Raw genomic sequence first — 26,575 nt, 5'->3', positions numbered from 1 at the left:
GACAATAGGCAAACTTTGGAAATATGTATCTCATGAAATAATTTAATCATTATTACATAACTTGCAGGCATTATTTTAATAATATATGGCTATTATTGAAAAAATAAAGAAGGTATTTGAGTGACACAATAGTTACAATATATTTAGGCAAACATGGGAAAAAAATCAAACAGAAAAATTCCAATGCGAAAAAAAAACACCACCTTCGATTTTTTTTAAATTTGGGTACCCTGTTATGCTCTATTTCGGCATTAATTTCTATTAAAAACATGTTGCATCATTGCACTGTGAAAGAAGAAACAACTCCCCAAAGTAGGGTCCTTTTTCAAAGCCTACACTTAGCAGTGTCCTATACAAGAAGTGATTCTGAGTTCCAGTTTCATGAAACTTGCACAAATCTTTTATACACATTTATTCAGATGAGGTCATTGATAAAAAGAGCGATCGGTCACACAGTAAAAGGGAGGAGAAACTATATACAGCATTTTACATAAGCGTACAAAGTGGTAGTGAAAAAATTGTAAGGGTGCAGGCGAGCTGGTGAAAGTTAACCATAGTTTTGTTTAACCCGAGACTGGGGTATTTCGGAAAAGGGACGAGAAGAAAAGAGGCCACAAGGAGGCGACGTTTGAGACGTCGCCTCCTTGTGGCCTCTTTTCTTCTCGTCCCTTTTCCGAAATACCCCAGTCTCGGGTTAAACAAAACTATACAAAGTGGTATCATATTAGAGACTAATGATTTGAGAAAAGATGATGCAGTGTGAAGTTGTACCTTCCGGTATATTTTACATCTAGAGTAAAATAAATACCTTTACTTCCACACAAAAAAACAAAGATATAATAGTAAGATATTTAGGTTGGCTGTGTATTTACGATTACAAACAATTTCAGGTGACGGATGCCATAGTGCCTAACTGGAGCAGCTTCGATGCTCTCGGTGTATGAATGAATCGTGGCAAGCCGATATATTTTATCCTCCTCGAGGATAACATTTTGGGATTTTTTTTATAGTGATCAGATAAAAATTATTAGTAACCACCAACAAAAACAGTAGGTTAAATACCCCGTGAAGAAAAATGTGATAAATAAGATGTCCCTGCATTCAAAATGAGCAGTCCTTGGGAAATCAAATTCGGCACTTTACGCTAAGGTTTTCCTCGCTGTACCCATTTAATAAAGTTGCTTCCAAGCAGATCCGACTGTCCGTGCTACATATATGTCACAGGTCCCTTCTGTTGATGACTTGCTGAGCCGCCACGCGTGCCAAGACTGAATGCCAGGGAAGGCGCGCACCGTCAGCCACTCTTCTTTTTTTTGTTCACGATACCGAACAACCTCATTTTCGTCCAGATATACAAGATGCACGCCTTTCAGTTTCTTTGATAGAACGCTCACCATTGTCCTGGCCGTCTGAATTGCGCTTACTGAACGTTCTCTCAGGTTGTTCAGCGTGGCCGGGTGCTTCACGAGTCCGCCAACTCCGTCACATGCATTTTTCCCATGTCCAGATGCAGAAAATAAGCACTGGGCTTGTGGGCAATCATCCTTTGCAAATTGGTGAAGCTGGTAGCGATTCTTGAAATGACTGGCGGCGCCGTCACTTACGTACGTCACGTACGAGTATACCGCAACGTTGTCTTCAACCCACTCCTTCACTTTTTCTAGAGCCAAGCAAGCGTGAGCGGCGTCGTGACACAGGTCCTCACTGATGATGGAAAAGCTGTTTGTAGATTTTCTTGTCGTCACTACACATGTAAATATCGAAACTTGTTTTTTTTTCAGTGATATGCTTGCACTTCGTCAGGAAGCACGATGGTCTAGTTTTCAGCAAAGTCAAAATGAAAGACAATGCTCCCGCGTTGCATGCACTGTTTTTCATCGTAGATCGCTTTACCTTGCGTTTGCCGGATATGGTTGTGAAGTACCCAACTTCCAACCGTCACTTGGACGACTTTCAGGAAAGTCTCAGGTTCCAAAGTTTTTTTCACAAGGTCGCCGGACTCCCATGTTGCAAGCACAATCTCTTCATCCTCCGGGATATCAAGTTCCTGGAGTGTAAGAAACTGGCCTTTTGGGCAGTGATCACAGTCTCCTTGAAGGCACAGTTCTGTTGCTGGGTCGCACAGAAATGCCGAGTTCATTTCACCAGTGTTGAATGTTGAGCCTGTAACGTTCTCTAGAGCGGCAATACAAAGATAATAATTGGCGCAGCGCACACAAACGCACACTTCCTGGTGTGGAATACATTGGACCCATCTAGGGCGCAACGAATAAAATTTCGTTAGCCCAACGCCGGAATCGGGATGCTTGTCTTTGTATATACGGAAGGCCTCTCGTATTGAGCGTGTCATGAAGCGCTTTGGCACGAGCGTTTTCTCTCCGTTGAGCATGACAGAGATGACGTCCTTCTGGTTGGGGCTTTGGCGCGAACATTGTAGCTCGTCTTTCGTGAAGTACTCTAGGGGAGCAGACAGGTTCTCAGGGCTCACCTTGCACCTCGTGTAAGGATCCGGCTAATACCACACGCCATGCTTTTCCTTGAGTTTTCAGGATTCACTGATGAGGTACATTGAGGCCTGTGGAATCATCTTTTGAACCTCATTCTTCGTCAGTGTTGACGGCAGGAGTGTAAGCAGTTGACAACGTTCCCGGAGAGAGGTGGCGGTTTCAAAGGCCTGCCGGAAGTTGTCCACCCACTCAGTGCATGTGGAGCATGTTGGTTCGGACGACCCCGATGGTGCGTCCCTGTCGTACGCAATACGTTGCCTTGAGCGTATATTGTTGACAGCAACCTGCTCCAGTTCTGTCTGCTTTCTCTTGACATAGGCAGGCCTGTCCCGACTTCTTACGACGCTTGGTTGTCTCAGCGGCGACACATCTGTAGGTAGTATGCTGCGATTTAGATCTTCAATTGTTTCTTCAGCTGGCACAAATATGTCAGGGCACTGCTCTGAGCTTCGCATCGAGATCTCCTTAGTGATGTGCATGAAGCAATGGTAGCACAGGTAGTCTGTCGCACTCACTTTGGTGGAACAGTCAGGCGGAAGAATTTGCTTCAACGAGTTTAGGTCCAACTCGCCAACACTTCGAAAATTCCGCTGCTTTGGTATAGTCTTTTTGTGTTTGCAAAAGTAATCTGCACAAAACACTCGTTCGGAGCTCCAGGACGTCTTCATAATGTATACATAAATAATAGAAATTAAACCCCAACCGATGGCATATAATTGCCAAGTGAAAGAACTACTGGGTGCACAAGTGACAAGTCCGAGGCTGAGGAGCTCACTCACTGCAAACGTACATTTGAAAAGAGAGGTCACAACTGAGGCTGTCGGCAAAGCTTGATCCACGTCAAAGGAAGAAAGAGGGAAAGTCTCCAGACAAAAAATTGTGGTAAGCGGCCTTCGAAAAAGACTTTCCGGAATCGCACTGTCGTCCCTCCACGCGCTGATATGAAAGCACCCGAGCTTCTACCAGGTGGTTCATGACACAGCCTGAGCCATGTCGGCGACCGGTTCGCGAGGGGTTGGCGGTGGGGTTACGTTGATGGTCACTCGGATTAGCCCTTGCTGTACTGAGCTACCGCCTGCAGTGCCTTATCGCCGGCTGGTGTTAACAACGAGAACACACACACCCTGTCTACACCAAAACTACAAGCGTTCACCGCACACGCGTCGCCGCCGCTTTTAAGCTTTTGTGAAATTGCTTTCTTTTGCCGCGGAGAACCGCCTTATCTTAACTACGCGCCTGAAATCCTTCCAGGCGGGCGTACACAATATCAAGCGTTTAGAGAAATGCCCGTGGAGTAGAACTATGGGAAAATTCGGAGCCCGCGATGTCGATATCGTCGCCGTTGTGTTAGTAGGCCGTCGCGTACTGCAGTCCCCCATTGGGGGAGGGGGGGGGGGGGGCGGTCTTACTACGATAACATGGCGACAGCGTTTACACTCTATGTATTTACGCGAGGCTCGAGTATTTGGGGATAATGCTGCCGGTTGGTGTGCCCCTTTGTGCCTGATATTATCGCCCGTGACGCCAGCGAGTGAGATGGCGACAGGCATGACTGCTCAGTAAACAGGCATCGGCGGCCATGTTTTGCTAGTTGAAGCGAACCCCCTTGTCCTTGACAGCGAGCGGGAAATGCGAAAAAAAGATTGTATCGGCCGTTTTGCCAGAACTAGCGACGAGTGTCGTCTGCGGTTTCTGGCAACTATTTTGCCATAATCGTGAGCTTAGCGAGGAAATGATTTTTGCTAGCCACAGAACACTACCACGCAGAAAGGGAATGCTTGAACATGTTTTTGTTCTGGATATATATCAGGGATATATATATGAGAGAGAGAGAGAGAGCTGAAGGTAGAGCGGAAGAGGGAATAGCATATAGTGTCGCAGGAGAATAAAGTAAACAAAGTTCCTAGTGGCCGATGGCTGCATGATCTTTTCTCGGATCACTAGTCCGTAATATGATACCTTTTTGTACACAGTAGTTTCTCCTTAATTTAAGTGTGTGAACGATTTCTTTAGTTATCATTGGCCTCATCTGAATAAAAATATATAAAAGATGTGTGTTGGTTTCATAAAACTGGAACTCAGAGTCAGTTCTTGTATAAAACACTGCTAAGTGTAGGCTTTGAAAAAGGACCCTACTTTGGGGAGTTGTATCTTCTTTCTCAATAAAATGATGCAACATGTTTTTAATGGAAATGAATGCCGAAATAGAGTATAACAGGTTACCTAAATTTAAAAAATCGAGGGTGGTGTTTTTTTTTTTTATTCGCATCGGAATTTTTCTTTGTTTGATTGTTTTTCCATGTTTGACTAAATATATCCTAACTATTGTATCACACAGATACCTTAGTTATTTTTTAAATATTAGCTATATATTAGTAAAATAATATCTGCAAATTATATCATAATGATTAAATTATTTCATGAGATACAGACCTCCAAAGTTTGCCATTTGTCGTTCGAGCAGGCATGTTTGTCAATTTTTAGAAAAATAAATAAATTTTAAATAAATATGATTATTTTATATTACAAGCAAGCTATACCCATAGTTTGCGCCTAAAACGTATTAGAGTTCTCCTAATGTTATCGCTTTAGTTATTCACTCTCAAACGGGCCCCCTCCATCAGTGCGCGTTAATGCAACTGTCCACAACCTCATGCCTTACGATTTTTCCTGTCCCCAAGTATTTTTTCTAGTCAAAACTAAGTTTGGATTCGTTCATACCAGACACTAGACAATAACATATAAAAACATCAGTTGATTTGAAAATGTCGACTAGCCATCCTTTGGTCGATCTTATCTGAAATCACCCATGTTTTTTCAGATTTTTTTTTAAAAAGCCGTAAAAGCTACATTTACGCAGTCGGTGCACGTGAGTTATATGGCCAGGGCGGCATAGTATAAAAGGCTAATTTGTAATGATCAGTCGGCTTATTACAGAGATGTGCCAGACTTCTTTCAGAAAACTAGATGGAGGTTCATTCTAGCGTAGTTTTATCCCGCGAATCTGAATATCCCGTTCGTTTTCCACAAAGATATAACTAAACGTGAGAAAACACAAAAAACATCCTACCAATAGTGACATCGTAAGAAGGCCTTTCGGCCGCCGTACGCCTGGCCGTATAACTCGCCTGCACAAATCGCATTAATTTAGCTTTCACGACCTTTCTAAACATATATGTAAAGCTTAAACTAAATCGCCCTGTACAACAGTAAAAAGGCGAAACCACCACGTTGGAGTCATATGGCTCCACCATGCCGGTATCGCCTTTTCGCTGGTATAGGATGTCCCGTATTACGTTATGCATGTATGGTTCCGTCCGCCTACATGGTTCCGCCTTAATCCACTACGCCGGTATAGGATGTCCCATAATACGACACGCTTGTATGGTTCCGCCTACCTGTATAGTTCCAGTGTAATCCACTATACTGGAGCTGCTTTTTCGCTCGTATAGGATGTCCCATATTACGGTTACGCTTGTATGAGCCTTTTCCATCATCTTTCCATTATCAAAATTTTCCAACAGGGATGCTCTACTGAACTCGTCTTATTTTTCTGAGGGACTACACAAGAATGACGACATTAAAACTACGAGGAATGTTCCTGCGTCCTAACCGGGCGCTGCTCGCAAGGTGTCTGCCCTCTTCTGCTCTCTCCTCTCCTGCCGTGGGGCGACTTGAGTTGTTTAGTTTACCCTCACGGAGGTCTGGCCGTCTGGCCCGCAACCGGGCCCCCAAGCTGGTGTCGGGTATCCCCGGTGCTGCCAGCCTCCTCCGCGGCTCGAGGGAGCGTGCTGCGGGGAAGACGATGCTGTCGCTGCAAGCCTCTACACAAGAATAATAGCGAGCACTGGCACTGACAAGTGCAGGGGAAATCATTGGCATTAGTACACTGAAACAAACGTAAGCACAACAGTTCCTTCAGTAGCCTGAAAAGGGAAGGGGGTGATTTCAGCGTCACACGTTGCAATGCGGAGCGCAAGATCGTCTGCTTCTTTTGCAGGGGTTGTGTCGACGTTAGAGCACCAAGCTCTGATCAGTTCTGATTGAAGAATGGTGGGTAGACCTTAAAGCAAGCTGCCGTGAGGTTTACCCACCATCCTTCATTCAGAAATAATCCAAGCTCGGTTTTCTGAAGTCACCACAACCCCTGCAGCGCGTCCTCCACTGGTGTGTTGAACTCCGCCTGATAACGTCATAAAACTTGCAATGTTGGCGCTAACGCGTTAGTTCACCACTAAGGAGGCGTTAAGTGTTTGGCTGGTCACTGAAAATAAGAATAAATAAATAAATAAGTAATGGCGTTACAAATAACGCGTTACTTTTTCCGATAACGTCGTAACGTATCCGTTATGTTTGCAAAACGGTAATGGGTAACGTACTTACGTTACATGTTTTGAGTAACGTAACTTTGCTCAAAATTTTGAGTGACGTGTAACGTTACTCGTTGCATGAGTATTTAGGTAGAACCCAAAAAGGTAAAATAATGATGCGTAGTTTATAAAGGAACAAAATGTTTGGCAATAATAATCCCCGGAGAAGTGGAACAAAGGGGACAAAGGACAAACACAAACTCCAAACACAGCTATATCTGACTGGTGCGCGACCGAAAAGATCCGCCTGGTCCGGGTATCGAACCCAGGACCTTTCCATTACCAGTGGGGCGCTCCATCAGCGGAGCTAACCAGGAGTTAGACGTCAGTAGAGCAGGCGGGTTTTATCAGCTGCCACCAGCCGAACTCCAACAAGGGTGAACGACTTGCATTTCTTAAGGTTATGATTAAGATTCAATTAATGCAAAGGTGCCATTCCTGTCCAGCTGGCTTGCCCCTTTGCAATAATTGCATCTTAAAGATAACGTTTCTTGAAATATGGCGCTTATGCATACCTGTAACGTCAGAAGACTAGAACGTGTTATTTCATAATTTTGAAAAGTAATGCAAAAGTAACGGGCGTTACTTTTTAACAGTAACAGTAACGCGTTCCCTTTTATTTATTTACAGATATATCCAACCGCCAGGATCGCGACATCCGAAAGCAGAACACACCGGCTTCTGTGACGTCATTTGTTGCCACTTCGGTACCCCTTTTGACTAGAGCCGGATAGAGGTACGAGCTAAGGCGTTTCAAGTCGAGGGCCCCAGGCTGCCAGGGGACCCCGTGCTGGCCCTTGGAAATTCGAGGAAAAAAAACAGCGAACAAACTACACGGTTTCAGTTCGAAACAGCTCAGACCTTAAAAAGGATCACATGAGCCTCCGGGCCCCGGCTTTCTGGTGTCGCCCCCCCCCCCCCCCCCCCCCCCCCACACCCTTTTCTTTTTTTTAACGATGAAACAAGAATGTCATAAAGTTACCTTCTATAGACGAGCTGGTGTTCGTGAGCTTGTTGTAAAAGACTGTACTAGAGCAACAAAATATTTAGCGTTGCCTCAGACCCTCCTTCTGGAAGGGAGCAAAGCTGTTGACGCTGGCGGTCTTGTTGAAGTCTCTTTTAATTGAAGCGAGACGGAAGGACGGCCACGGGAGTTCTCTATTCTAATGGGGCACCCTCGACGCGTTTTACGGGAAATGATGGGTTGCAAGGCAAGCAAGTGTTGCCGAAGGCTACACGAGCAACATACATGCTATACATAATGTTTTGTTCATTTTTGGTCCTTTCGCGGAGTTCCCGATATACATTTCCACAAAAACGACAAGGTTAAAAGCAAGCGAAAAGAAATATCGGTGAACCCTCCAAAGCCACCTTTTCTAACTACTAACATGCGTTTTAAGGAGCCGGCTCTTGGCATGTCCCTCTAAAGTTTTCGAGAGGCAGTGACTGCACGCAACTGCTCCGGAGCCTGTGTCTGATCTGCCACTGCGAGATAACACTTTTCCTGCCATCGAGTGACATGATCGCTGCAACCTTTATACAAGCCTCTGTGGTTTGACAAGTTATTCTTAGCTAAGCATATACTAATACGGCCAAATGGCTAAAACAAAGTTGTTAATTACTGCATTTAGCAAAAACAAGACCACTTCTAAAACTAATTGAAACATTTTCCCCTTAAAATAGACAGCATGTGGGAGAGGGCTTTAAAAATACATTTTATCTTCCTGAGAAACGCCTGTGGATGTACTCAAATGACAGTGGTTGCTATATTACAATCGCATTCAGTCTCAATTATTTCTTTTATTCTATGAATGCAGATGTTTGTTAGTTTGAAACACGAGAGTTCAGTTATTAGAAGAGGGTGGACGAAGCTGTTTGAGCCCTAAATACTGTAACCACCAAGATTACTTTGTTGTCTGTGTTGCCTTACAATTCAAGTCACTAATTGATTAACGGGAAGCTAGTTAGACAAGCTCCAATCAATCGGAGCAGTTAATGGAATCAAAACGCTATATTTTCGTTACAGTTTTCGGATTGTGACTTGCGAGGAATGACTTTAAGTGCGCAGTATTGTTTTTCTTCTTTTTTGTAATGGGAATTTTGAAAGTACCCTTCCGGTTTCTGTCGAATGCAGTTTGTGTCCAAGTAATTATGCCACCCAATATCAAGGATTATTTCTCGAACTCAACATCATGATGAATTTATGCAAGTCGGCAGAGACACGTACTGTATAAAAAAAGTTGAAGACAGACAAACAAGTTAATAGGAACTCTGAATCATCATTTTCGACTTTTCAACGCATGTTTACGAAGCCTGCTCATTGTGCGCGACACTCCTCAACATTTTCCCCATTCGTTCATTGCTTTGTGTTTTGTACCTTTTAGTGAGCGATTGAATATTTCCGAAACAGCCTTTAATCCACAATCTAATCTGCTTCATTTCCAAACAGTGAAACCCGAATTTCCTACTCATCGAAACTACCAATACAGACACCTTCTAAGATACATCATAAAATGAAGGATAATTGTATTTCATGAGATTGTGCATGAAACATACATATTGCTGTCAGAGTCGTTAACGCCACCACCATCGTCATCATAGTCAGGCGTATCACCATTATTAAAGACCTCATGATCAATCTTAGCCTAGGACCCCAAGATTCCTTAATCCGGCCCTGCTTCTGATGTATGGCCTAGATAGGACGCTAAATACACCAGTAGGAGAAGCGCTCCAAGCACTATAGCAATACGTCGTAAGCTAACTTCTGAAACTTCAGTAGAAGTCAGAATTTACTTCAAGTCGTCCGCGTCGGATGATCAAAATTATCGTTGAGCACGGGAATCATTTTGAAAACCGCATGTTACTGTAAATAAATGTTCTTTCTGGTAGCATATATTTTTATTTTCTTACTAATTCGGCTCAAGTATGAGGTTCGGAACATTATGTGGGTACTATCTTCCGCAGCGCTTAATTTACGCCTAAAATACGAACTCATAATAAATATAGTTCTGCTTAAAATGCAAGGTTGAATTTTATATATTCTTTTTTAACGTGAAATGTTCTTTGGCTAGGTGTTCGGAATTTCATGAAGCTTAGATAAAGGTGAAGCCCGGATAAAAGCGTGGCCGCGGGGCTTGACGCTGATTGGTTGACAGGTGGGAAAGGAGTGAGGTGTTCGACGCTGATTGGTGAACGCGGGAGATCATGTGATCAGAGGGGTAGGCGAGGAGGGGTGACGAGGTAGGCGAGACGAAGCTCGACCGCCCGTGCGAAGTGAAGAAGGGGAGATCTCACAAGTATGGAAGCCTCTGGAAGAACGCCGGGCTACTCAGAACGGTAAGCGGTAGTATCGCTTCATACTATGCTCTGTTTCACCTTATGTTGTACCGCATAGAAGGCTAGAAGCGCGAGCTCATAGCGTTGGGAGCTGCTCTTGACGCGCGAGAGCTGTGCCGCGGAGATGTGCCCTAGAGCAAGGAGCTCGCGCTTGTAGCCTTTCCTGTGGTACATCACAGGGTGAAACAGAGTATAGGAACAATTAAATCCCTTGGATATGAGAAAGTGGCGCCCTTACCTTCGCACCTACTAGCCGGACGCAAACATGTACGAACATACAGACGACAACACCTATCAAAGTAATTGCCTGATCGCTGTCGTTTCCCATGGTAGTCGCCATTTTGGACCCTTTCAAAGCTTCGAAGCTTTGAGAGGGTTGTTAAAACCAGTCGCACCAAGATGGGTATGATGCATGTGGGAGACGAGAGTGAAAGAAGAGGGAGCATGTGACAGGCGGTCGGCCGAAGAGTCACGAGCTGGTGCCGAAGACAGCGCGTGCTGCGCGATGCTGGGGCGGGCAGGAACGATGGACCCGTCCTGGCTGGTCTGGCCCTTGGCGATCCCCAAAGCGGTCCGACAGCGAGGTTCCGACTAAGCCTGGCGGAAACGGCGAGCCCTGGCCACACCGGGCTGGGCCATGACGATCCCGGCGGGGTTCGGAAGTGCACGGCATCTCCAACGCCGTGTGTGATGCCATTCATGATCGCACCGCCATCACACGCAACTTCAGTTCTTAGAGGCATTGAAAAATAATTTTACTGTCTTGAAACACGCAAGACGAGCAATATACTTGTAAGAGACATGGGGAAATAAACATGTGTGATAAGTTTATTGCATGCACAGTGCCAAAGACGATCATATTGGGGAAGGAACGCTTTCAGTACGGTGTTGCTCCATAGCGATATTGATGCGATTGGTTTTAACGACTCTTTCAAAGCCTCGAAGCGTTGAAAGAGTCTTTAAATCCAGTCGCACCAAGATCGCTATGAAGCATCACCGTAAAGAAAGCTTCGCTTTCAGTACGGTGATGCTTTAGCATACTTCATAGTACTCAAAGCGAAGCTTTGAAAGGCTCGAAAATGGCGGTCACCATGGCAACCGACAGCAATGAGCCAATAAACTGGAGAGGTTGTGTCATCGGTATGTTGGTATTTCTGTCCGGCTAGCAGGTGGGACGGCAATGGCGCTACTTTCCCAGATCCAGTAACTTTAGGAACAACTATCAAGTGTACACACGGTACGCATTAAACTATCTGATGAAGGGAGCCGTGAACGTAGACGTCAGGCGTCTGGAAACTCAGGAGTATCGGTATAGACGTTTGTGGTGCTAGAACGTTTCAAGTATGTAACACAATTGCCTCGCAATTTGCCATGAATTTTACGCGACTCATTTCGGTGTGTCGAGTTCAGAGGAGGGCATTTTAGGTCGCCCTCACTCACCCTCGCTCTCACAGCCAAACTCACCCAAGCCCCTCACTCACCTTTACCCTCACAGCTACACTCACTTCAGCCCCTCACTCACCTTCACACTCACAGCCACACTCACCTTCAGCCCCTCACTCACAATCATCCTCACAGTCCCTCTCGCTTTCAGCCCTTCACTCACCCTCACTGAACTCGCGGCCCTCACGCACCTCACGCGCTCATGGCCCTCACGCCTCTCACTCACTCATGGCCCTCACACCCCTCAAGCACTCATAGCCCTCACGCCCTCACCTCCTTCACGGCCCTCACGCACTCATGGCTCTCACGCCCCTCACACACTCATGGCCCTCACGCCACCAGTTTCGCCCATAAACATTACGTCGCAATACCAGCAACACGGGCCGCCCGCGTTCACACGCAGCAACCGATTGCTGCAATTTGCCATCATTATCATGAAATTTTCTTTTTTTTTCACTATTTAGATACAAAATTACGCGCTATAAATGTGTTTTTATGCATTTAAATCTCGTTGAGAGTACTAATGCATCTTCCTGAAACAGTTTAGCTCCAAAAGCGACCAATTTCAAACCAGAACCAAGTCTTTTGTTGTCATCACCGGCACGAGGTATCACGTGAAAATATCGCGTCCTTGATTGGATGTAGCCGCTTCAAACGTCTTCGAATTGCTCCGAGTTGCTCGCTTGTTTCGAGCCGAACCCGATCTGAACGATTCGTGTCGATCTAGGGAAAGCTAGGGAACAACCCGCCAGCACCACCAAAATTGCTGAGAAAGTTGCTCCGTCTGAAGCGGGCCTCACGCACTCATGGTCCTCACGGCCCTCACACCCTTCATGCCACTCGCGCACACATGGCCGTTATGCCACTCACCACCCTGACGCCCCTCACGCACTCAAGGCCCTCACACCCCTCACGCAATCACCGTCCTCACGGCCCTCATACCCCTCACGCCCCTCATGCACTCATGGCCCTCACGCCACTCACCGCCCTCACGCCCCTCACGCACTCACCGCCCTCACGGCCCTCACGCACTCACGGTCCTCACAGACCTCACGGCCGTCACTCACCTTCACACTCATGAATTTTCTTAGTTCAGAAACTCACTCACCCTCACCTCAACTGTGAAAGTGAGGGTGAGTGAGGGTGAGTAAAAGCCCTCATGAGTGGGGTTTGCCGAGGTATGTTGACGACATGGGCGCCTTTTTTTTACAGAAAGGGCGAAAGAAATAAAGGGAAAGGTATTTCGGAAAGAGTATCCTCTTCGACTTCTAAAAGACCATCTAGGAGACTCCTAGATGATCGGCTTTGGAAGTTACCTTCTCAGAGCTTTAGGGCAGCTCTAAAACGTGTTGTTCTTTCCCAAACTATGTGTCCGGCTGTCTGGGACCCTCAATCTGAATATTGCTAGCAATCCGCATGTTCGTGCACTTTTCCAAATCCGCAAACGCCTGTCTATTATCCTGTGAAAACTACGTAGTGTGTGCTAAACACGAGAATATCCCGATGGCCCTCTTCCATAGCTAAACCACCCCCAGTGACCTTCCCTACTCTACAATTCAACTGCTCTTCCCCGCTCTAGGCTCCAGCCCGAGCCAAGAAAGCTTACAAAAACCCCTTAGGCTTCCTGACAGAAAGAATTGAAGATTGTCTGCAAATGGTTCACCTCAACCTTATCCCCTCAATAACTTGAACCATTTCCTAATCTTCCTTCTATCCGTTTAACCTTTTTGGTTTTTCTTTCTTCCAAGCCAGGAAGCAACTTCTTCGGTAGAGAAGGCCCACATATCTCCCCACCCAAAACAAGATCTCCCATTTTTAAACCGGAAAGTGGGTTGGCGTCGTTTGCATTGGACAACAAGCTAATCATAATTGACACTGAAGATTGACACCTAGCACGAGGCCTTGGAGATGACGTCTTTGATCCCCCTTAGCCGAGTAGGGAGCTGCCTAGAGGAGCCAGGCTCTGCTAAGCTTTTCGTATGTTCTCTCACAGGAAGATGCACCCTGAGCTAACCCGAGTGGCCCTGGAGACCTTGGCTCATTCTTTCCTTCGCTCCTCACCACCCTTCTAGTTTCTCCTGCCGATATTTTTTTTCTCCCCCCCCCCCCTTCCAAAATAACGCTGCAGTGAACATTAATCTTACACAACAAATGCCTTCATGAGTTGAAACATGTGTCCTTCAGTACTTTACCCTCACGTTAAAACGGAAACGACTTAGACCAGAGGATTTTTGCAGAAGGCTGCTGCACCCTGCAGCACTACGGCTAGATTCCCAGATGCGCAGCCTTGACTCATCGTTCCGCCCAGCAGCAGTCTTTTTTACTTTTTTGTCGATTTCTTCTGGGGTAAGGGCGCACTCGCAGATTAACGGTCTCCGTTTCCTCTAGGATATACTTGACGATGTTTCAAGTTCAATAAAAACAAAGTGGGGATGGTTTTGCTTCCTTTCTTCCGGCGTCACCCCGATTTTGTTCCAATCAAAACGCCCCCCCCCCCCCCCCTAAAAAAAAAAAAAAGAAAACGAACACGCTCAAATTTTGCGCCCTACCCAAGTCATCAGGGGAAGCAGGGCCCCCCTGCCCCCCCCCCCCCCCCCCCCCCCTCCTGTATGCACGCCTATGATCTATACGAATTCGTCCGGATGCCGTTCGGTCTTCGGAACGCCGCCCAAACCTTTCAGAGGTTTATTGACGAGGTACTCCGGGGACTAACCTTCTGCCGTGCCTATGTCGACGACCTCCTCATCGCAAGCTCCTCACCCGCCGAGCATGAACAACACCTCCAAGCTGTGTTGGAGCGCCTCAAGACCTGCGGCATCATCGTCAACACCGCCAAGTGTCAGTTCGGTGTGGTTCAAAAGTTTGTTCTGGTTACCTAATGCATGCAAGTTACCTATGGCACTTGACATTTTACTCCAATATAAAGGTGCGCTTTTTCAGTCGCCTCAGATTAATAAAATCAGAAGAGCTCTTATGTAAATAAAAAATACTCGATCGAACTATTTAAGCACATTTTTAAAACCACAGGTCTTATGCAAAATGTGTCAACTTTATGTGGTTAGTTGATTTTTTCAAATATTTATTTTCTAATTGCAGAGTGCATACAACGAAATGCTTTAACACGGCTCGCAAGTATAAAGTTACGAACTTTATTTTTCACACTTAATATACAATTTCCGCAATAACGCTCAATATCTATGTTTTATTATTTTCTTCGGAAGTTCTTGAATCATTGTTTTTTCTTCGTGACAACCTTCACCATGCATTGCTAAAAATAAGAAGAAAAAAACAGTAAATATTAGCGATATTTCCCCGATTTCATTTCTTTTTGGCTCGCTAGAGCTAGCTTATGAGCATTCGTCTTATAAAACCATCAGTAAACCTACCAGTTCTTGGTCGTTCAAATTCTGAAAAGAAAACACACATACCAGTTTAAATCTTCCACTATTTTAATTCGCGCTGTAATCCACGGAGTATAAAATTTATGAACAGTTGTGTAGAATCGTGCACTTTATTGTGAAATCAGATTTAAGACACTTAACAGCTAAGAGAGCATTAGTGACGTTGTGATTATTGAGACAGACCAGAAGAGTGGATGTCTGAATTACGGTATTACGGGTTCTGCAAGGGGTGAGGGAGCAAGCAGTGAACAGATGTGTGAGGGATTGATTTCAGAACGCTCTGCAACAGTATGTGCCACTTGGTAGCTGCGTTTGAGCCATCCTTTATTCTGCTTTTTTTTACTTCAAAGTTTTCTATTTTTTCCTCATCACAATCTCGGGTTTTCAACATAATGATTAACATCACCAGCAGGCCATCACACTCACTGTCTTTTCATAGATTTCCACACTCCACGAAACTGATAGTTTGAACCAGTCATCGCCGGTTTTCTCTATCTTCTCTTAGTGGTGAACTACTGCCATTAAAACTACTGTAGTGGTAGAAAACGCTCGTTCGGGATGCTAACATAAGCAGTAAATTTTGATGCTCGCTAGTGCCATTTCGTAAATAAAAAAAAGCGCCCGAGTCGTGTTCGGGCTAAAATGTCAAGCAGTGCGCATCACAAGTTCAACACAAGTATTTCTAGCAAAGACGCAGTGCCCTTCTTGCGTGCGTGGGATCCAAACAAAACTATCCCAGACAAAATGGTCCCAGGGAAAGTTTGAGACATGGCTTGCTTGTTCTTTATGGTATTATTCGATTGTTTGCACTTGCTGCATTTTGGACAAAGAGAAAAAAAAACTTTATGCTCATTACTTAAGTTATGAAACGATAACCATATTAAAGTTTTCATATGTAATTCAAAACACACTGCCTGCCAGTAAGCAGAGCCGAGAAGGAAAAAGTATAATATACAAATAATATACAAGTACATATATAAAATAACGTGTTTCATAATATTTTACGTATTCAGCGCAGGAAGAAAAACGCTACCACAAAAAAAAAATAAGATAGTTGACGTTTGTGTTTGTACAGTGTAAGGGCGGTCTGTTATGAGGACCGAACTGGTTTAGGCTGGGGATGAGATATGTTGTTAGTGCAGCACAGCTGCTAGCCTGGTGTCTTTAACGTGCATCACGCAGAAGTGATACACGACCACTCACGTCATCACAGCTATGCCGCATATGCATAATAATGGTCTCAATAATGATATGCATGCGTTGTCATCTAGCTGCGATGCGTTTTCTTCCAGCGCCCTTGCGCTAATTAAACATTATAAAAATACTGTCGCATTCTCTTAAATTTTCTTCCCGCACCTACACTACGTTTTACTAATGTCAGAGTGCAGCCGACGCTCCGAGCTGATGGGGCAAATCAAGGAAGTCTGAAAACAAAACGTACTAATGGCGTTCGCGATATTTTTGTGCATGTCATTCCGGGCTAGTCTAAATAAATCGCAGGGCCCATCACGACGTTGCGCTTTCAGTGTACGCGCATGTATTTGTGTACCCATTTCCAAGCTGCAGCTTTGTACAATGCGAATAGGAACCATGCACACGAGTGAGCGATGTATTATAACTTTAATTAACGTTTGGGGTTCTTTGTTGTTCTCCTCAAATATATCACGTAAACCTTAAATACATTAAAATATTCATTAAACTTGTGTTGAATAAAGCTTCAGAGTAGCAGTTCACTAAAACTTGAAAGGGTGCCCAATATGTCGACAAATCACTTGGGAAATTTTTGTCTTGGTTGCGCTTGGGGAAATTCTGTCCGCAACCATTTTGACCGGGACAGTTTTTTTCCGGGGCCATTTTGACCGGGACCATTTTGTCCTACACTTAGCGTCGGCACATAAGCGGAAACAATTTACCTAGAAAACTATGTGGATTGGGAGGGGGCTATATTCGGTATGTTTATTTATGATTCTGTACTCACAAGTTCTTTTATGAAGCATGAATCCTGAAGGAGAAAAAAAAATATCGTGAGAACAGAGAGCTAATATCTAGTTTAGTGTGTTTGTTCTTGACGAAGCGCTTCCCTCTTATATCCACAGCGACACAAACATGAATAAACAATTAACACGTTTTGCTTCATCTGCACACGCTTGACGTATAACGCGAACTTTTATACTGTTAGACATTTAACAGCCATGCTATATGTAATGGAATTGGAATGATTGGCCTACTATTACCATTTTCATGCTTGATTCCCTGGGTAATAGCAGCTACTTCTCATGCGAGACATCCAGGCAAGTCACCGAGCCAAAGAAACTCCTAATGTCCGCTTATTTCGGACATATACTGTACACGATTTAATTTTCGCGGCATCCACGGAACAAAAGAAATATCGCGAAACATATATCGGTAACTGTTATATAGCGTATCATACCCAATCGCAAGATATTATGCCAGAGAAATATTCGTGAACTTCACAGTCCACCATATTCTCGAAATTTCAAGCCAGAGGAAATAAAGTCGTTTAAGGTACTTTTAAGATATCCCGGGATTATTGGTCTTAAACAGAGAATACAACGAACGAACTCGCAGAGTTTTTATTTATTTTTTACCAAACAAAATGTAGATTTTCAGGTTACATATGCATGCTGGGTAATTAGACTTCAGCGGTGTCCCACGGTTGAGGTCTCAAATATGGAGCTTAGGCATTTATTTTGAAAAGAAAGAGAAAACCTACAAGCCTTAAACCTTGATTTTAACAAAGCAGTTGATGAATGATGTTGGGGTAAAGCTGTTAAAGGTGGATTACCTTCCGACATTAAACCTTGGTAAAATTAACATGAGCTTTCGTCAAAAATCACAAAAACCAATCCTCACCTCTGTATTTTTTCCTTTTGGGGGGCATCGAGCCATTACCTGCGTGTGGATAAGAAAGAGTGCCACTTTCTTAGACGGAAGGCACAAGTCACTTGCTGCGAATACAGACTGGTTTAAACATTTTCGCGTGAGTGTGACCGACATTTTTCTTACCGCTTCTGGCCGCTTATGACCGCTTATGTCCACTTATGACGCTTACGATTACTATGACAACCGAGGTCCTAGCAACCTGTCCTAGTGGAACGTAAAGGCATACATGTGTATGGAGCAAACACGCTGCGAACATGCTTGAGGCGTGTCTGCGGATAATGTTTGTCATAATGTCCGCGGAGAAAGTCTGCTTCGTTCGTCGGATATGCGAGCAGTTTGACTACGGCTTTGGGTTCATTCGAAGGACGCCTATAGGAATGGAACGTTTGTGATAGAAGGCGTTACAACCTTTGGCCTCCCATTTGCTCGAGTGCTATTATGAATTTGAGCGAGTTCGTATACTTTGCGTAGAGAGGCTTTCCCCTTTCACTGCCTCCGCGTTGATTGCGTTCTTTTTCTAGTTTATTCGAGACAAATCTAAAATATATCATTGTCACCTAATGAATGGAAACCAGAGCTTAGATTAAAATTGTTGTCACCAGTAAAAATATATATATGCTTTTTTAAATAGAATTATCTTTCCAATTTTGATCGTTCAGATCTACACTATTGACATGTAGTTCGTATTGATGATAGAAGAAATGCCGTAATATAGGGATGCCGATGGCTTACAAATTCGACGTAAGAGCACGCGATTCGAAGAAAATCAAACTGTTCATCAACATTTATAAAAAAGCCGTCACGAAGAAAAAAAAACATTTTTGTTTATTCAAAGGTTAACCGCCTCTGGGCTTCTCGCCCATATGCCAATTTATGGCTACGTACCAGCGATAATTTAATTACGAAGACAATCACAATGGCTGGCTCGACTGTTCAGCAGGTAACAATTAATTCACTGAAGACATTTTGTAAATGACTGATTTATTCAGTGAATATTGGGTGATGTCGCGCATTCCCAATTCGGATGGCTAGGCATAACTATTTAAAGCCTTAGGTTTACTTGTGTGCTCACGGGCTGAGCCCGGAAGGAAGGAAATGGTTAAAGGCACTTGTGACTGGTTTGGCGTCCATAGGCATGTAGAAACGGCTGCAAGCTAAGTTGCATATTGTCTGCCCGAAGTGGTAATTAAAACGAGGGGCCTGCCACCCTGCATATATCAAGCTGCGGTTCACACGGTCAAAATAAAATGTTTCCTTTAGTTTCCTCTGGAATAATTGTAATCTTAACGCTTGAGTTGGCGTCCGTTAACAAGGATTTGTGCCAATAACAAAGTGACTAGAAATGAGGGTGCAGTAACTTTAAACAAGAGTTTTAAAATCGTTTCCCACCTTTAATCGGCAACACCAACATACCTAGCTTTCCTTCACGACACGCATAGCCTTTAAACATGCAACGTCCAAATCTTGCGGCATATTTAGTGGTACATGCACCTTCTCCTATGATATAAAATATCCATTAGCTGAGGTAGTTGTTGCGGCGGTGCTAACCCCACTTATGCCAGAGGCACTTTTTGTTAAGAAAAAGAAGACAAAGTTTTATTTCTTACCTCATCCCAGGAAATGTGTGCCTCCCAAAAGCAAACCCAGCACAGTCGCCTAAAACTGCTACGTCGAATGGGTCTTTCACATTGTTGGAGACGCCACCGGTGGAACTGAGCACAATATACATCAGCCGATGTCTTTGTAAGCGGACGGCAGTTTTAAGGCCATCTACAGGAAGTTCGTATTTGCGACAAGCGTAGCATTTAAAACAAACAAACAATGACGGGACTTCACTTCGTTTCAGGATAACGTGGCGAACTGTGGAGGCTGACTCATCAAGAGTGTCGGAACAAGTCATGGGATGGCACTCCGTGGTCAAGTCCACGGAAGCCTCGTTACCGCCACAGCAACTGCGCCGTCTGCGACATAAAATATCCTTTAGGTTTCATCTCTTTTTTTAGCGTCGATTGAATTGGCGCACAAAAAAAGAACGGGTAAACACTGAGGAATTAGTAAGTTTATTTAAAACAAAAAAGTGACGACACCTCCGTATCCCTTCCGGACTTTTTTCTCCTTGTATCGCCGTGCTTGCTCAAAACATCACCCTGGCAGTAGCACCCACCACAGACTCCCGTGTAAGTTTTATTTATTTACAGAAAAAAAAACCTGCAGCGCCGAAAAACTTCGGCATTATAGCAGGTACAGCCCATGAATTAATACGCTCAATAAAATAAAAACAGAACACTTCGATATATAACCTGGGCTGTCAAAAAAGAAAATACATAAACATTGAACATAAACAACATTAAAAATCAAGACCATTTCCTGAGCTAAATGGTCCCACGTCGTCACGAATAAAAAAAAAAAGACTTTGGTAACAGGTTCCACTGAGCGACTGTGCGTGGAAAAAATGAAAACTTCTTATAATCTGTTCTACAAGAAATTTTGCTTACTTTTCTGGTATGATCCACACGATTTGAAAAATGTATTTAGGTAATTTTATGTGGTTGCTTTTATCAATACCAGTCATATCATTAAAATTTGCAAGCAAGAACCTCAATCGAAAATTTTTGCGCCTTGACAATAAAGTTTCCCAACCAAGTACATTTTTAGTGTCGGTTACGCTATTGTTCCTACTATAATTTCCTGTTACGAATCTCGGCGCACGGTTTTGAAGTTTTTCTAACTTATCTGCAAGTTACTTTTGATACGGATCCCACAAAACACATGCGTATTTCAGTGTAGGTCTTACCAAACAGCAATAGGCAGTCTCTTTTAGTTTCTGTGGAGCACCGCGTAAATTTCGAATAAGAAAATTTACAGTGCGGCTGGCTTTCTTAGCAGTTTTAGTGACATGAACATTAAAAGAAAGGGTGCTTGACAAGGTAATCCCCAAATATTTAACATCAGTGTTATTACTTAATCCATGATCATCAATAAGATAGCATGATGGGACAGGTTTACGTTTTCTCCCAAAAGTGACTTGCACACACTTTTCCACATTTAATCCAACTCCCAAATCCTGCACCAATCCGATATTTTATCTAGGTCCGACTGCAAAAAAGCTGAATCACCAACATTGTCTACCCTACTGTACAAAACACAATCGTCCGCAAACAGCCTTATGGGCGAGTTAATGGTCGATGAAATATCATTAATAAATACAAGAAATAAAAGGGGTCCCAGCACTGAACCCTGCGGCACGCCAGAAGTCACATCAACGAAATCTGAGCTGGCACCGCTTCTGACGACACACTGCTTTCTCCCAGAAAGGTAATTTTCAATCCAACGGTATATGTTCTCATCAAGGCTAAGGGAACTCAGTTTGTGTAGCAGCAAAGGGTGAGACACTTTATCGAAAGCCTTGCGTAAATCAAGAAAGATGGCGTGCGTTTCTCCTCCCTACTCAGCAGTTGAAACCAAGTCACGATAAAGTTCTACGAGCTGTGTGGCGCATGAGAGGCCCTTTCTGAAACGATGTTGAATAGAAGAGAAATATCTATTTGTTTTGAAATGTCTCACAACATTACTATAAACAATATGCTCTAAAATCTTGCAACATATGCAGCTCAGTGATATGGGGCGATAATTCTCTATATTGTGTTTTGATCCGTGCCTATGGATTGGCGTAACACACGTCATCTTCCATTGACCTGGGAGTAGACTTTGTTCTAGCGATTTACAAAAAATAATCTCTAAGTAACGAGACACAACAAATGAGCATAATTTTAAAACTCTCGGTGACAAACCATCGGGACCTACAGCCTTTTTTAATATCGAGCTCACCTAAGCACTTTTTTATCCCTTCTACACTGATGACGACCGGGGGCATTTGATTCACAATTTGTTCATTGAGAGGGGGGTAAGAATGAGTTCGGACGCTGGAGGCAAAAATAGACTGGCAGTATGTATTAAAACAGCTTGATTTTTTTTAACTTTCTTCAATTACTTCCCCATTGTATAATATATTTGGAATTTTCATGTTCTCCTTACGCGTCTTTCTGAGGTATTTCCAAAATTCCTTGCTACTAAGTCGCATGCCATCGGAAAGTTTATCAAAATACTCGCGTTTTGCAGTGGTAATAGCTTCCTTATAGGTTACATTCAGTTTCTCTAGCTCTGCGGCTCCCGATATGCATGGATGTAATTTATAATATTTATACCCACGTCTGCGCTTTTTTATCACCTCTCTGACGGCAGCTGTCATCCAGGGCTTATCATTCGTTGCTTTTGCACGTATTGTTTTAACAGGAACGTATTTTCTATTAATTCCAACAAACGATTTTCGAAAAATTCCCATGCAGCGTCTACACTGTTTTCTAGAGCGAAAAGCTCGAAATCTTTGAAAGATTTATTCAGCCCCTTCTCTATAGCTTCAAAATTACCTTTATCATACAGAAAAACTTTTCTGTCATTATCCAGGGCACGGAAAAGCTGAAGGAACGTCAAGCTGGCAGTGACTATCTTGTGGTCGCTAATTCCTGGTAGGACTGCTACATCATGAATTATTTCACAATTACACAACAGTAGATCCAGTATATTTTCGCCTCTAGTTGGGACCTGGACAAATTTCTCGAAACCATATGTTGTCAAAATATCATCAAATTCACCATAAACAGCCCCACTTGGCAGAGTGGTGTCATCACCATGCCATTTTAGCTCTGGGAGGTTAAAATCTCCAGCAAGAAATATCAGCTCATCAGGTAAGACGGAAACAACATGGTTCAAAGCGTGAAGGGTCGCGACACCGGTTTCAGGGAGACGGTAGAAGACCCCAATAGCCATATCTTCTTTATTAGGGGTTCGTATCCGGCACCAGATCGTTTCAAGCTGTTCTGTTCCCACATGAATCATCACGCTGTTTACAGACTTGCTTTCCCACATATACCTTCCCACATATACTTGTGGGAAGGTATATGTAGGACAGTCGGGAAGATGTATCAGCGTAAGGCTCAGAGAACATGCGCTATCTTTAAAATCTTCTCCGTCGGGGCATCTCGCTCTACATGTGAGAAACTGTAGATGCGCCCCGCTACTGTCCAGCACAAGGATCCTGAAAAGGTGTCCAGATAAGCGAACTCGAGAAATTTTTGAGGCTGAAGTGATTGCGACCAAAGTACACGCCTGCATCAGTGCTTCTTCGGTGACTTTGCCATCAAAAGAATTAGAGTACATGAAATATTTTCCTTAGAGATTCTTAATTTGCTCTACCTTCCTCTTTCTTTTTCTTAATATATTTACTGTCATTTCTTTCACTCTTACTTTAATCATGCCCCCCATTTCCTATAGTTTTTACAAATTTCCTTTTTTTATTTTTTATTTTTAATTCTCAGTTTTTTCAGATCCTTTCACTCCTTTCTCATAAATATTTCTAACATTTAACGTTAGGGTTCTTCATCTTCCTCATCTTCCGAATTAAAACGTCAGTTGCGAGTAAGCGCTTGTCCTGTGTTGTCTCCCTCTTGTCCTTGTCTTTTGCGCTTTTTAATTTTCGTAATGTTTAACCAACTAGGCCAACAAATAATTTTTCAACACCCCATCCCCGTGTCCATTTCTGTCCCTTCTGTACACGTCAAATTCCGGGGGGAAAAGTTCAGCATTCAGTATTGTTTCATCAAACCATGATTCTGTACCAAATATAAGGTCAGGATGAAATAATTGAATTAAGCCGTTTAACTCTTCAATCTTATTTTTACGCTGTGACAGTTCACTAACAAAGCAGTATATGCCTTTTCAGGAAAAACCCTTTTAGAAACAACACTTCGTTTACCATTTCATTTTTCTTTATCACGACCTCGCTTTTTATCGCTAGTTACCAGTTGGCTGTCAGGGAAAATAGATGACATCAGAATGTTTTCACGCTGTCACGTAGACGCAGTTTTGGAGTCCGAAACTGCGTCTACGTGACAGCGTGACAAATTGAGTGTATGCTGTCTCATGCGCTTTTTCTAAAAGAGTTCGCTACTCTAGCAGACCGCGATGTTGAGGCGGCGGACGTTCATCCGACGTTGGTTGGTTTCGCAGCAGACGACTCTTGCCCAGCAGACGACAGCCGGCTCTTTGGCGCAGTGGCACTCACGCTCCTGTGACGTGGTGTCACGTGCCTCATTCCGACGCTCTTATTGGGTCGCGGGGGCCGTAGCCTCGACAATTCGCCAAGTTATCGTGAAACGGAGTTTAGTGAATCCGGAAGCAAAGTAAGTAAACGCTACTATCGAAAACTAAACTTACTTTTTGGAGGCGGGCCAAACGGGCAGACTGGTTCTTTTCTTGCAGAAAACCAATAAATTGCATCACTTGATCAGCTGCAAAAAAATACAAATATGTATATTTATATATATTATGCGATTCCAGCAATGCAATCAGGGGATCGAAAACAACTATTGTAAGGAACCTAATCTTAACCATGTTAAATAAACCTGAGACTATAAGTCGAAGGAACAGAAAAGGACACGAGACGCCGTCCTGTTCTTTTCTGTTCCTTCGACTTATAGGCTCATTTCTGCCCCAGTCTCAGGTTTATTCAACATTGTTAACATTTGCCAGCTCCCGCCTGCATTTTTATTATATTATCTCCGACCTAATCTTCGTGAGAAGCTGGTTTTCGCTCATTGTGCGCCTTGAAAAAATATCGCGCAATATTGATCAAGCGAATGTTTCGGCCGTAGAGAGTATGCGCCAAGAAAGGGAGAGAGAGGAGGAGGCGAGGGCGCGGGGGGACGTCAGAATGCCGAGCTCTGATTCGAACAATTAGAGGGTAGACCTAAAGTTAGCTGCCTTTGTTTCCACTGCACTCGTCGAACGGGATCGAATGCGAAAGTGAAACGCAGGACGACGGCGTTCCGCGTTCTAGCGTGTTGGACAAGTGCAGTGGAGACAGAGGCCACTAGCTTTCGGTGTACCCACTAATCGTTCCAATCAGAACTCGGCGTTCTGACTGCCCTCGCACTGCTCTCGTATGCTCCTCTCCCTCACTTTTTCGGCACATGGCACTCTAATTCGCGAAATATTATGCCCGCAAGATATTCCCGAATCTTACATTTCATGAAATTCGGGAATTGTTGATCCCGCGAAAATAATGTCGTTTGCGGTGTTCATACAAGTTCCCCTCGAAAAACACTCTAAAAATAGCCGCGTTAAGTGACTATTTGTGACCGCGTTAGGAACGCTTGAAGACAATGACATGGAACGCGTTGTTATAGGGAGAAAGACACTGAACGTTCATCGCTATTTTAAAATATATAACGTTTTTAATTTCAAGAAAACATGAACGTTGAAGTGGTCAATGTTTACCCCCTGAGTGCAGTGCAACGGCGATAAAGGAAACATTGCACACGAGAGACAAAAAACCGGATACCTTGTTTATGCTGGTAAAAAGTTCAACAATAGGATTAAGTTCATTTCTTTTTCTTTTTTTAGTGCTTTTTAATTTATTGGTTTATACCCGGCTCCCACAGGAAATCGAGCGCGTCGCGGTCGAAAGCCGCATGCATAGGTGCACTGAGTTGCTTGTCTACTTCAGTTCGGTAAACATTGATCCGTCGTATAAAATGGGGCTTGCGTTCATGGTACTCTTATACTAAATTTCTGTCCAGTGACTGCTGGCTATATCTAAGGACAAATACTTTTTCCCGCTGTGTTTCCACGGTGCATAAGAGTAGACCTGGGATGCACTCCTGAACACTTCTTTAATTGCGGTGTGCGCATGTTTATACAGCAAAGAAGGTAACCATCCCCAATGGGCGTCTGGTGCCTCAGCTGTAGGCGAGATATTTAGCCAGTGCAGTATCACCGTACTGGTCCCTGACGTGCGTCATGCGGTAGTGATACACGAGGGCACGCCGGTAAAACGAGCACCTATAGCCTGGGCGAAATGAATTGAACGCAATTTAAACTTACCGCCATAAATCGGTGTCTTACCTTATCGCGCTGGGAATTACTACAGAGGTGCTCGAAGCTAGTGCCTGCATTAATTGAAAGTATGAATACAAGAAACCTTCGGAGTCGAAAGAAGGAAAATAAGAAACTTGTTTTGTCTATGGCAAAATTACTGCTAAGCCTTTTGTACCATACATAAGAAAATCATTGTCGGTTATTCTGCCGTTTAGTGCGATTGCAAAATTTAAAAAAAAATGGAAAGAAAATAGAACTGGCTTACCTACTGGCTTACCCTTCATTTTAGCCCAAATAAGCGCCACAGTGACACATCATAATTTTAGTGTACATGCAACGTAGAGGCAAAAGAAAGTTTTTGATTTTCCTTGAATTGCTCAGGTAAGCCAATCTTTCTACAATTTTAGCGAAAGCTTCCACCAAACTTAGCCAGCTCTGTAGAAACTCCCAGCGCGATAAGTTAAGAAACCTATTTATGCGGTTAGCTTAAAGTGCTGTCAATCCATTTTGCCCACACTGTAGATAGAAAGGAGCAGGGTTGGGGATCCAACCCAGGATTCATTGGGTTCTAAAGCGCATGTTTTCACTCCATGAGCCCCGAGCTACGGTGCGCTAACGCAATCAACCACCGAACACCTGAACTCTTGCCGTGAGCAGGTATCGCTTAAAAGGATGCTGA

General features: G+C 43.8%; 1 long non-coding RNA gene across 1 annotated transcript; it reads right to left on the bottom strand.

The window, feature by feature from the left end:
• Positions 1–14,798: 14,798 nt before the first annotated feature.
• LOC121835936 lies at positions 14,799–24,310 on the bottom strand. The gene is made up of 5 exons (XR_006077716.1): positions 24,235–24,310; positions 17,932–17,970; positions 17,036–17,059; positions 15,043–15,063; positions 14,799–14,924 (listed from the first exon to the last, which is right to left on the bottom strand). It is a non-coding gene; the product is annotated as an uncharacterized LOC121835936 (long non-coding RNA).
• Between the last annotated feature and the right edge of the window lie 2,265 nt (positions 24,311–26,575).

Source organism: Ixodes scapularis, unplaced genomic scaffold (genome assembly GCF_016920785.2).
Source record: "Ixodes scapularis isolate PalLabHiFi unplaced genomic scaffold, ASM1692078v2 PGA_scaffold1__304_contigs__length_218370807, whole genome shotgun sequence".
NCBI classification, from domain to species: domain Eukaryota; kingdom Metazoa; phylum Arthropoda; class Arachnida; order Ixodida; family Ixodidae; genus Ixodes; species Ixodes scapularis.
The sequence above is the reverse complement of the archived record's forward strand: the minus strand, read 5'-3'. Positions and strand labels throughout refer to the sequence as shown.